We start from the raw sequence: 13,729 nt of genomic DNA, 5'->3' as shown, positions 1-13,729 counted from the left end.
CATTCCAACCAAGACTAGCATGCTAGTCGATACCCATAGACTTCCAGTCTCATTGTGCTAACGCTAGTTAGCATTGGCTCGTGAAACTACCTCTAACTTCCTTCATACTGGACATAGAAATTGTATCATAAGTTCATTGCCAAAATTCCGAAGTATCCCTTTAAGTATCAAAAGTAAATGTAATTACTAAAATATACTTAATTATCAAAAGTAAAAATAGAAGTAGAAATAATTTCACATCCCTTATATTAAGCAAACCAGATGGCACCATTTTCTTGTTTTTTATATTTACGGATAGCAAGGGGCACACTCCAACACTCAGACTTCATTTACAAATGCAGAATTTGTGTGTGAGTCCACCAGATCAGAGGCAGTAGTGGTGACCAGGGATGTTGTCTTGATAAGTCTGTGAATTGGACCATATCCCTGTCCTGCTAAGCATTCTAAATGTAACAAGTACTTTTGGGTGTCAGGGAAAATGTATGGAGTAAAAAGTACATTATTTTCTTTAGGAATGTAGTGAAGTAAAAGTAGAAGTTGTCAAAAATATAAATAGTAAAGTAAAGTACATGTACCCAAAAACGACTTAAGTAGTACTTTAAAGTATTTGTACTTAAGTACTTTATACCACTGTTAGTTTTCCCCCATTCTGTTTGATCTCAGCCACATTATACTACACCATTGTACCTCTTCCAGATATGATTACTGTGTCCACCTAAAATCAAAGAATCCTTCATTTTAATTTCCAATAGAATGGCACAATAAAGGAGGTGCCTCACCTACTACAGAAGATCACAGCAGCACAATTACATTAAATTGCCAGGCCAGACTCGTGGTTTCACATTGCGCTGATCGTCGTTGAATCACAGTTGGCCTTATATGGTTCATCCAGCCTGTGAATGAATGGGGGATAATTGTGGTGCTAAACAGTGTGGAGGCTGAGGCTGCCACCGGGTGGGATCCATTTCCTGTGTTGTCAGGGGCACCAGTGATGGAGAGGGCTGTGCCTGCCTGCGTCTGTTGCACACACAGAAAGGCAGATGAACTTATTTGCATACACACACTCACAGTCACACAAGGATACAAACACGCTCTCTCTCTCACACACACACACACACACACAAACACACACACACAGATATGCACACTCCACACATACACACATATATACACACTCCACACACAGATGATGATTGTCTCTTGCTTCTGTCAGGTTGTGTTTTTTTTCCTCCAGCCATGGAGACCTCATCCTGGGAAATTGAGCAATTTCTGATTGAAAACAGTGCCGGTAATTAGAGCACTCACTATTTGTAACCACTTGGCATTTCATTAGTATGCAAAGCTGGCAGTCAGCTAATCTGGGGGAAAATGTTTGTTTCCTTAATTGCCCTCTTAGGACAAAAGTGAGGGGGGTTGGGGGGGGGGATTGATAGAGTAAAATTTGAAAATTTGAACGTGCTCTTTCTAGAATGGAGCCTGGTGTGTTCAGGGGACGTGGCTCCCTCAACACAGGTTAAACTTCACTAATGGGGCACAGACAACACATAGGCATATACACACATGCACAGTCGCACACGCATGGCCACACACATGGTCATACACACTTGGGCACACATGCATATAAATGATGAACAGTGATTTGGCATATGAACTATACAACGTGACAATGGACAATGAAGTAATCTTCCTATTTTATTCTGTGTAAGAGGGCATATCAATCCACCTCATCTGTGTCAGGCCTCCTCACCTTTGCTTCACTTACATAAGGACAACGCTACCTCACACTGCCGAAAGGTTACCCTCTCTTCTCACCCTCATCATCTTCAGCGGCCTTTTTCATTCTACCTATTCAGCGTTAGCTCTTTCTAACAGGGTAAGAATATTACCCCTCTCTACTGCACTATCTTTAATAGGATATTATAGTACCCTACACCCTAATGACTTCATCCCTGCAGGCACCTTTGACATTTCATTGGCCCTATATTAATGTAACTAAATATGGATGTAATTACTGTGTAAAAAGTTACTAAGTACATGCAGTTATGCACCACTTGTCACATTAAATGTCACATTTTTGCATGTACTGATTTTGTAATGTTAAGTACTATGCCGAAGCCTACAATCACGTGTGGTACAATGTAATTTACCGTAGTTCCTCCCCTGTAGTTAGTCTGAAATGATGCCACTGTAAACGTAAAGTGTTGCTGTCGCTGCTACCGTATCTTTCTGATGTCACACGAGTCCTTCTCTACCAGATGTCCTATTCTAAGATGAGTCTCTACTGTGATCTCAATCGTAATTGTATCGTCTGTCCTCTGGTCATCGTCCAACCTTGGGTAGAGAGATTGTTACAGAGGGGCGCAGTGGCGCAGTGGTCTAAGGCACTGCATCGCAGTGCTAGCTGTGCCACTAGAGATCCTGGTTCGAATCCAGGCTCTGTCGTAGCCGGCCGTGACCGGGAGACCCATGGGGCGGCGCACAATTGGCCCAGCGTCGTCCAGGGTAGGGGAGAGAATGGCCGGCAGGGATGTAGCTCAGTTGGTAGAGCATGGCGTTTGCAACGCCAGGGTTGTGGGTTCGATTCCCACGGGGGGCTAGTATAAAAAAAAAAAAAATGTATGCACTCACTAACTGTAAGTCGCTCTGGATAAGAGCGTCTGCTAAATGACGTAAATGTAAATGAGAGAGACAACTAAGAGGACACTTGTCTAAAGGGAAGCCGGGCAGGAGGACGGGCAGGAGGACGGGCAGGAGGACGGCTTACCTTTAGACGAGTTGTCTCTCTCCACTTTACACCATTCCCTCTGTACCAATCTCTCCAGCCCATTTGTTGACCTGAGAAGGATATGAATTGATTGAAATTCCATTCTAATTTATGCTTTTATTTTGCCCAGTACCTCCATGCGTATGATGTGCATTTGACAACAAACGTTTTGGCAATCTCCCTACCTTTATATGGATGGAGAATTATATGCTTTTTCTGTGATTGCAGACCTGTAGGATCCACAGCCTGGCAAGCTTCATGGTCAGATGTTCTGTTGGCTCGTCCTACACACAAAAGTAAAATACAGCCCAATTAAATCAGTCGGCAGCCTGGAAAAGACACAACAATGACAGCTTTGGTTTAGAATCATACAAGAACGTCAGGTCATGCTTTCAGATGGAAATAATATTGAGGCTTATTCCTAAAACTGGATTCATATGGCTTATGTGGTGCATGTTTTCTGGGTTTTGTGGTGTAGGCTATTTACCTGTTTGGCAAAAATGGTAAAATATGGAAATGAACCTTGGCAGTGAGTTTTATGAATGAACCCTATATGATGAACATGTATCCATCCAGGATACGTTCTTGATTAATAAATATTCACTGCTCACTGCATCACAGTAGCATGAAGCGTGTGTCTTGTGAATCATATAGCAACTCAAATCTGACATTGTCACGTGTAGCTCAGTTGGTAGAGCATGGCGCTTGCAACGCCAGGGTTGTGGGTTCGATTCCCACGGGGGACCAGTATGAAAAATGTATGCATTCACTAACTGTAAGTTGCTCTGGATAAGAGCGTCTGCTAAATGACTGAAATGTAAATGAACGGTTTCATCATTGCAGCTGATTTGAAAACATAGTTTTCAAGTGTACAGATGTTCAAGTTATGCCTGCATTACTTAGTCAAATGCCTGACAGGCACCGAGACAAAATAAATGAAATACTCAAAATACTTTGTAAAATATGCATCAACATAATTTAATAAAACCATTGAAAATGTTTCATGAATATAAACACTGGGTTCTGGTGGTCACTTTTATCAATGCATTCTGGTTTAGCATTATACCATTGATCAATATATCTTTACAATTTAGACTATAAGAAAACACAAATTCAGTCAATAAGGAGGGGTAACACATTATTTCAGGATACCAAGTTGGATTGACAGGTAAGAGACAGGCTCACAAAGAAGCACTTTTTCTAGTAATAGGCCTACATGTTAACATTATACAGCCTACACATTATGAAAGTCAAGATCTGATTCGTTTTTTTGGGTCATTTTTCTAATACATTAGCATTTCACTCCTGCATTAAACCGCATGCTGATACATTACTTCGAAAATGAGCATAATTACCTCCCTATAAATGATTATTTTAGGAAAAACACTCCGAATTCGTTCAGTATAAAAAAACATGGACTATCTTCTCTACATATATCAACTTTTGCACACCTGAAGTCACGTCTTCATAGGTCACAGGTGCGCAGGAGAGGCAATAACTGCTATTAAATGTGATTGACTCCCGTACGTCTAGACGTAAAACAAACAAGCAGTTAAACTTTTCTGTCACATTTCTTCAAGGCAAGACGTTCTTCTGTAAAACTATCCTATTATCTTAGTGTTTTATATATTTTTAATTTCGCACCTTGCTACTGTGGACCATATTCACGCTTCGAGGACAATTTCGAACCACTATCCAAATTCAGACGATTTTCGTGCCCTTTGACTTTGAAACAATCTGATGTTTATAAAAAGTTTTAATTTCTAACAGGTCGTTTTTTTATTTAGACATGGCAAAATTTGAAAGTGTTTTGAAAAGGAGTGAATGAGAGAGAAACTTTTCCCATTTTACTTTTAAATGTTTTACATCAATCGAGAGGTAAAGAAAACGAGCTGTTCAGTTAAACACTGTTTAAATCACTCAAAATCAATAATAACTTATACAATGCCGAATACAATGCCGAACTCCCTATAATTAGAATAGAACTTTCAACACATTTGAAGAATTATATCATTCAAATAAACATGTTAGATTCATGTTATCAAGTCGTAATTTTGTTGTCATTATATCATCTTATATACGTTTTTTTTAGCTGGTTTCAAATCATCCATGTAAAATGATAAGAAATGAAGAAATTAGTCATTTATTAGGCATACTTCCACTAATTGTGATGTCCTATCACAAATTAATTTCTCAGAGCCTTGCTGGGTTTCAATAATTTTCTGCCACACTCTCTCAGACCTCAATTATAGAAGTAAGTGGGGGACTGAACCCCCAGATCTATATATCAGAAATTGATTCAATTGTGATCATAAGAATGTGAAGCTACATTTGTTATATAAACCATTATAAAACAAACACAACATGCAGGTTATTGTAAATTAGAGAAATGTCAGGATAGAAAGCAGTCCGACATGTGGACACACTATAAATCAATAATTATTTTCCAATTTTTTACATTTAAAACAAAGCATGTACATTTATAGGCAAACACTATGATAAGGTATGGTCAGGGTCTGGGTCAGGTGCGAGAAACTTTCCAACTAAAAAGCTAACTTGACCTTTTGCACAATTTGAGAACACATTTCTGACACACTTAAATCATTTAGCCAGTCCCTATAGCTTCATATTTCAATTATTTTATTTATATACAGTGGTGCATTGAGACTTATTTTCGTGTTGTGTCTTTTCAAAAACAATAAATGGTAGTATTTTAATGTAATTTAGGCGCGCATATTTGAGAAATGTTCTGTAACAAAATAGAATAACTTATCGGTCTCTGAAATTTGTACCATTCACATTTAATGAGCCATCAATCAAAGAAATACATGTTTGTCGAGTATTAGTTTTAGGCTAAGGTATCAACAAAACTGTAATACGTCTAAGAAGTTATTAGGCTTTATGCTTATAAAGTTAACATATTTTAAAACGTGGACTATAGGTTAATATTCAATAAAAGTTAGTCTAACTGAAATAGGAGAAATAGGAAAACGCACACAAAATCAGGGTCACCAGGGAAACATTTACACTAATAACCCTCTTGTTGATGAAATAATATTGAAGTAATTTCGGAACAATTTGCCGTACACATCTTTGCTATGCATGAGGTCCTAGCACTATTTATTATTCGACCCCCCTTCTATTTAATATTGACTGTGTTATCGCATTGTAGCCTTATAATAATTGTTAAGCAGTTGTTGCATTGCGCAATATAATTATACACACTGCTTCTATGGCTTACTGTAGCCTAAATGGTATTCTTGTGAACAATTAAATAATTGCTTTGTAATTGAAATTATATAAAATAAGGTAAGGCCATTTAAGGGCACAAACACGGAAATTACCTTAACATAAAGTCATTTCAATTTCGGGGTGGCAACCAAAATGTTTGTATCCTAAATGTATCCTACTCTCATCGAAGTTTCAAAGGTGAAATCATAAGTCACGTTTTTATTCTTCACATCACAATCCAGCCTTTTCCAGACACCGAAAACAACTCATATTCAACAATATCAGGTACTTTTTGACGACCTATTTCCGGTTAAAATATTAGTGCAATGAAATGGATGTAACGCTTCCTTAACTTTGTCAGTTAAGGCCAAATGGCTTTGGAGAAGGTTTGAATCAGTCCCTGTGTGTACATTGAGGTCCTGTGTTCTGGCAACAAAGGGGGGCTAATCCACGTAATTTACACAATGCATTGCGCCGTGTTTACATGGGATAGAGGAGGGCCTCATCTTTTTCCGCGCCGGACATAAATGCTGAAGTGGTGCATCGCCTTCTAGTGAAAAGGGGCCTTTTCGGGGCGATATGTGGAGATCACTTCAGGAGCCTTGAATAAATCCCATTGTAACTTTCTTTTGGTTTGGCTAAAGTGTCATAAAGAGAGCTTCACCACCGAGGGACGATCAATGTCCACCAAAACACACCTGTGAATGTAGTCAGGAGGCTAGGCTAGGCTATGGCCTATTCAACGATGTCTATTAATAATTTCACACTCAGAGAATCCCACAGTTATGCAATTTCGAGATGAATAGACACCATATTTCGTAAGATATGCAAATATAGCCTAATGTTACTTTTTGCGACACAGCGAGTTATGGAGAAGATATGTTTTGGATATTTTAATTGTGTGGAGTGCACTAAATCTTTTGACTCATCACATACGCTGCTGCTACTGTTTATTATCTATCCTGTTGCCTAGTCACTTTATCCCTACCTATATGTACATATCTACCTCAATTACCTCGTACCCCTGCACATCGACTCGGTACTTACCCCATGTATATAGCCAAGTTGTCATTACTCATTGTATATTTATTCGCGGTGTTATTTTTTTTAACATTATTTCTCTATTTTTCTCTCTGCATTATTGGGAAGGGCCCGTAAGTAAGCATTTTCACTGTTAGTCTACACCTGTTGTTTATGAAGTATGTGACAAATAACATTTTATTTTATTTGATCATCAAAATATCAGTCTTTCTGATTTCCGAAGTGTGTGAAAACTTTTGGCTACTGTGAATTAGCAGCATATTCCAATTTGTCACTGAAAACGTTTGTTGGATAAATTGTCGTAGGCCGTCAAATAATTGAAATCACACCATCTCAACGATCTGAAGTATGATAGGTTTTGTTGACAAGTTACGTTCAGCGGGGGTTTAGCTTATAGGCCTACATTATTTTCCCAGTCCGGACCATGCATTAGTGGGTTATCAATTACTTCAATCTGGATTTTGGTGTGTCAAACCATAACCTTAATGCGCACTCTCACAATTTTTTCAGAATTCAGTGTTTACTTTTCTTGAATTAAGATATCTCTCTCTGTCTTAGAACTGTCTTATGAAATTAGGCTTCCGACTATTGTATGGGTCGGCAAATTATTGCCAATCTAAGAAATCAAATAACAAAGACAAATAAAGAATATAAGTTAGTCCCAAAAAAGGCAATTATAATAAATGTTGAACTGCATGGAAAACGATTTGTCATACGAGGAAAATTGTCTGCATCATCTAACAGGACAGACAATATGTAGGCTAATATCTCTAAATGTGGCATTATTTTATTAGGCCTACAATCTGTGGTCAACAGGTGGAAAATGCACAATATCCGCTCCAAATGACACCTGCCAGATATCACTGTATGATAAGATTGATAATCTAAATGTAAACACATTTTTAATACATTATTGTTTGACGTTTTTGGGGGGTATTGTCATAGTCTCTCAAACAATGCATGCATTTTATTCCCCTCAAATGTATTTTTTACGTAGCCCACTGATGGCAGACATTATAGGCTATATTATAACATGGCCTACAAAGTAACGAAACAGTGACCTTTAACTTCTCTGTTCCTTGACCAGTGTAAATATAGCTGCATATAACCGCCATGTGAGGTAATTGAAGCAATGCTGTTGGCCTGGTGCATGGCTCTGTCTGTAGGCCTATCTAAATTTAGCCTATAATCTATATAGGCTACACATTTGCTATTATATCAGTCAATTGTTGTATAATCCACAATTTGGTTTACAAAAGTAAACCGTCTTCCTGTTGCATGATATTAAAGCATTCTTCAAATAGATTAATTGTTAAATTCATATAACATCTCACCCCCCTCTAAAAAGCAACAACATAATTGTAATTTAGCCTAAATTAAAACGTGATATTGTAATATATACCCGCACAAATAGGCTAATGGTTAAACGTGTGTTGCAAGAAATAGGGTATGAAATGGACTGACATTGGACGGAATGTGAAATATATAACGATTTAACACACATAACCAAATCAAAAACCCTGCCCTTTCCAATTTGAAAGAAAGCCGAACAAACTTTTTTTTTTTTAACCCTCAATCACATATGGACAAAAAGTGGTCCCAAGCCCTTATTTAGCCTAGAATCATTCGTTTAATTATTTTCAGTAATAAGATAAATTCCCTAGTTATTTGACGCACAGCCATTTTTAAATATTCTTCACCCCAATTTCAGATGTCTGTCTTTGGGTTTCCCTTCATTACGTTTTTTATGAAGGGTGGATAATTATTTTGGCACTGTCAGGTAAATTCCTGCGGTAAATTGAAATACTCTTATTTAATCCCCGCTAATGCCAATTCTCATTGTGCGAAGGTTTGAAGGGCAGACGTCACTTGGTGCTTAGGTTGCTTCTCAGGTGAGCCTTGCGTTGCAGGGGGGCGCGAGGGATCTGTTCCCGCCTTTACAGGCATAAAACATGATTACCAGATCATTATTAATCAAGCCTTTTCTTCCTGAAATTGTAAATTTAGTTAAGATGCAAGTTATCTAATGATTGATGAGTGAATGGTAACTTGTGACGGTATATCAAATAGGCCAACTAGCCCATATTCCTTCCATTTCAATTAATGAATAAATAATCAGTATTATGGAAATAGGTTTTCTTTGCAAGGATGCTCTACTTTCGTCCTTGAGACAGGGGAACGGATGAGCTTATATGACTAGCATTGGGAATAGTATGACATCTTTGTTATTTTGAGTTTTACATGACACTTTTGTGGCATAACAGTGAATTCATACCTGATTTGTGATTACAACATTAAAGGTCCAGTGCAGTCAAAATTACGTTTTTCCTGTGTTTTGTATCATATTGTACAACAGCTGATGAAACTAACACTCTAAAGGTGTGGAACATTATGATCAGTGTTATTTACTGATAGTTTCTGGTTGAAAATACAATCTACACAGGACCTTCTAATCAGCAGGTTTGCATGGGAGTTTCAGCTTTCCATGGTGACATCACCATGTGGTAAATTGGTTAATAGACCAATAACAAAGAGTTCTAAACCTCTCTGCCAATAACATCTAGTTTTCAGTTTTCCCCTCCCCACTCAGACCACTCCCAGACAGTCCTAGCAAAATTCTTGCTTGAGAAATAGTTTTTTGCTAAAAAATAATTTTGCTCATTTTAATGTAAATCTATCACAGTAAGGTACTTAATTGTTACCCAGAAACAGGGGCGCAACTTTCACTGGGTACGGAGGATGGGGGGACAGGGGGGGGGACATGTCCACATTCTAAAATTGAATTTTTGTTCCCCCCAGTTTTATCATTGGAATGTGATACAAAATGAGGCAACGGTGTGCTTTAGGACCATGCAGACACCTCTGAGCGGTCGGGTAGGCTGTTTGGTGGGTTTATCCGACTGGATAAACACACCAAACACACTTCTAAAACCAAAGTTGCACCCCTGCCCAGAATTGATTTGATATTGATATTAAAATGGCTGCATTGGCCTTTAACTGTATGACATAGATTTTAGAGATGCTTGGAAAAATAATCATGATACTGTAGAATCTGGCTCCCAACATAATTTGTTGTCTGATCTTGGAAGTGGTGGATGTTGCCACATCACAGGAGGTTGGTGGCACCTTCATTGAGGAGGACGGGCTTGTGGTAATGGCTGGAGCGGAATTAGTGGAATGGTATCGAACACATGGTTTCCATGTGTTGGATGCCATTCCATCCAGTCCATTCTGGACATTATTATGAGCTGTCCTCCCCTCAGCAGCCTCCTGTGTGCCACATAGCATTGTTAACAGAATATTAAGGTGAGATAATAGTCTAATGTTAAACACAACAGTTTTTCTTAGTTGCAGCAAAATATTAACAAAAGTTAGTGTCTTCAGTTCATTGTGTGTGTGTGTTTATGTGTGTGTGCGCTTGGCACCCCCTGAATTTACTTTCTGAGCATCCTTCATTTGTAGTCAGTAGGAAATGAAAGAGTCAATCTCTGCTCTGGCAGTTCCTGTGTCACTCTTTGCAGGATAGGCTGGGAGAGAACAGTTGACGCAGATAGCATGCTCAAACCGGATCTCTGGAGACCCTGACATCAAAGAGGACCAAGCACTTTAAGCCAGGCACGACTGTGACAACAGAACAACCCAATGTGTGAATGTCACTTTTGTCAAACCTAACCGAACACTGACAGAAAGACTATAGAACCATTTTATGGCAGAAGGTTGAGGAACAGAAACACAGAGATCTGTAAATACAGTCCTACTTCCTGTTGGGACCTAAGAGATTGATTAGGTTGCTAGGGGAGATGGGTGACTGACACATTTTGTCGAAATCATGTTGATGAGAGTGGCTAGTGTCGCGCAAACAGGGTTTAGAGTTTGTTTCTACTCTTCAAGCGTCCACATTGACAAGGCATAGGCATAGTCTGAAAGTGTAACATATTCTACAGACCCATCAACTGACAAGGACACAGCTTGAGCTTGAAACGGATCAATTCCCAAGCCAACTACAAGACTTTGCTCTGATAGCGGCGCTTTATTTTGTAAAAACTCCTGTCTAGTTTGTCTAAGTTGTCATGTTTTTTTTTTTGCATAGCAAGTCCCCTCTCCCTCCTGAGTCCTGGTAGGTAGAGTAGGAAAACTAAACCTATGATAAAACATAGTGTTCTAGCTAATCCTGGGTTTAAACTCTGAAGTTAAAGTTTTGACCTTTCCAGATCTCCAGTTGGGAGCAGTCAAGGAAGTAGCTCTATACTCAAGCCTGGTATCTCTAGTCCTAAGTAGTATGCCGATTCAACAGGTCTAATACTTGAGCTTGTCTTCGGACACTATTTCCAAGGCGATATCTGATACCCAAAGCACTTTCCTCTTCAAAGTAGTCCCCTGTTGTGCTTTGTGACCACAATAGTGTCAATCTCGTATGTTCAAAGCCCCATCCCTGTGTCAGCTTTGAGTTGCTGTCTATACATCTCTCTTGAAAATACATTTGAGGCTTTGAAGGCTGGCCTGAAAACACTAGTGAAATTATAAGAAATTTGAAAAACATATCTATTGATACAGATTCCAGTTCCTTACGCTTCAAAACTAATGTTAAGATTCAAATGTAGAGTAAAGCAGTCTAAAAAAACTCAAATGTCAAAATAATTTGTAGAGGATCTTTGCATGTTTCTTTAGTATAGGAGTATTGATTGAAATGCATTTGAAATATGAATAATGTAAAGCTTTACACCAGAGCTCTCTAGGGCCACAGTAGCCTAGCCTACAGTGTGCACTACAATCTCTGCATCAGAGGAAATATCCATTGAAATGCAACTGTTTTATTGTGCAAAGTGATGGATATGCCATCAGATGCTAGGCAATTTTTGTGATCAAGATATTTATTGATTTGCATCAATATCATTATGTGATTCATCTTGTTAAAGACACAACTGATTAATATGAAGTATACGGCTATTGGGTGTCTGGATAAATGAAAGGCCCCCCAAATTCCTATCAGACAGATCTGACCTAGACAGAAGCAAGCGGAAAAGCTGCAGATCAACGAATACCAAGTGATTGGGAACGTTGACTGACAATAATCAGATGAAAAGAGCGGCGATCTCAATAAACTTGTCATTCAGCCTTTCAAGGTTCAATCATATCTGAGGTGTTTTGCATAACTATGAGCCCACGTTTCCTAATCCTCAAAGGATCTTGGTGCTACTTGGCTTTGCACTGTAGTCATTCAAGGTCGCAACCCGGCAGGAAATATGGGCTGCCATAGCAACACAAAGATGGCTTCAGAAGGCTTAGCATAATTCTTCCCTAATAGAAAAATAACAGCGCCAAATCCCGTCCTTAGTGAACTGGCTTATTCGATGGAGGCAGACTCCCACCTGTGAAGCACATAGTCACCACACCAATGTGCAAAGACCACTAGAAGCTGAAAAAAGGTCTGTCTTTGAAAAGGGGAGTGGGCATGGGGGGCCTCGGACCAAGCCACATTTTTTCTCTTCTCTGCAGCTGAAAACAACCCACAGTATGGTTCGGACTAGCTTGAGTTTTATAAACTGCCAAATGAATCGTAGTCTCTAAATAATACTTATCTTTGAAGAGTTTATGCCTCTCCTCTCTCTCTCTCTCTTTCTCTTTCTCTTTCTCTCTCTCTCTCTCTCTCTCTCTCTCTCTCTCTCTCTCTCTCTCTCTCTCTCTCTCTCTCTCTATCTCTATCTCTATCTCTATCTCTATCTCTATCTCTATCTCTATCTCTATCTCTATCTCTATCTCTATCTCTATCTCTATCTCTATCTCTATCTCTCTCTATCTCTATCTCTATCTCTATCTCTATCTCTATCTCTATCTCTATCTCTCTCTCTCTCTCTCTCTCTCTCTCTCTCTCTCTCTCTCTCTCTCTCTCTCTCTCTCTCTCTCTCTCTCTCTCTCTCTCTCTCTCTCTCTCTCTCTCTCTCTCTCTCTCTCTCTGTGAAAACTAGTGGAGAAAGAAGTTTGCTCACAATGGCAGCAAATCTCAAGGTGTTTTATTTTCGTTTTGAGAATGATTGTACACAGCCCACATCACATGAAACTATATTTAAAGATGAAAAGAAATTATATATACAGTATATTTCTTATATCCCGAGAGTGTTTTAGTTATATTCTTGAGAAGGAGGACATACATGGACTACCATGAGTCCCTATAGATTCTCATGTCTTCACTCAGAATCACAGCGAGCTCATTAAACACACTCAAACAAACAGAATAAGCAGGAAACCAACCGTCCAGAGCAAGGAATGCACCTTTGCACTCTAGTTGCAGTGAAAGGGAGCTGCAGTGTGCTTAAGGGATGTTTTTTGTATTCTTGTGCACCTATGTCACGGTGTGTCTGTGTATGTGTGTGAGTGAATCTGTTTAGCCTGTGTATGTGGCAGGGAGGAAAGGAAGGGTGCACTGTGGAATAGACTTAGTCAGGTTAGGCATTAGCGTGATCTCTATTTGTCTCATAACCCTCTCCCTCCCTTTCTGACTGTGTCAACGGTGATCACAAAATATCTGCACCCGTCTCTCTCCCCTCCCCCCTCCCCTCTTTGTTGCCAGATACCAAGGAGATGGATTGTTGTTAGTGTGTGAATCGCATAAAGATGATGGGAGCTGGCAAGAGCATAAATTACCGCCACACTCGAGAGTGCAAGACATGTAAGTATCAGCCACCACAGCAGTGA

General features: G+C 39.1%; 1 long non-coding RNA gene across 1 annotated transcript in view; it reads right to left on the bottom strand.

Annotated features, from left to right (window-relative positions):
• Positions 1–580: 580 nt before the first annotated feature.
• Positions 581–13,729, bottom strand: part of LOC121546590 — a 31,552-nt gene continuing 18,403 nt past the window's right edge. The window contains exons 3-5 of the long non-coding RNA XR_005996400.1: positions 2,950–3,048; positions 2,765–2,835; positions 581–1,017 (exon numbers count right to left, since the gene is read on the bottom strand). This is a non-coding gene — a long non-coding RNA (uncharacterized LOC121546590). The remainder of the gene's footprint in view (positions 1,018–2,764; positions 2,836–2,949; positions 3,049–13,729) is intronic.

Source organism: Coregonus clupeaformis, chromosome 3, assembly GCF_020615455.1.
Source record: "Coregonus clupeaformis isolate EN_2021a chromosome 3, ASM2061545v1, whole genome shotgun sequence".
Classification (NCBI taxonomy): Eukaryota; Metazoa; Chordata; class Actinopteri; order Salmoniformes; family Salmonidae; genus Coregonus; species Coregonus clupeaformis.
This window is presented reverse-complemented; position numbering and strand designations above follow the sequence as displayed.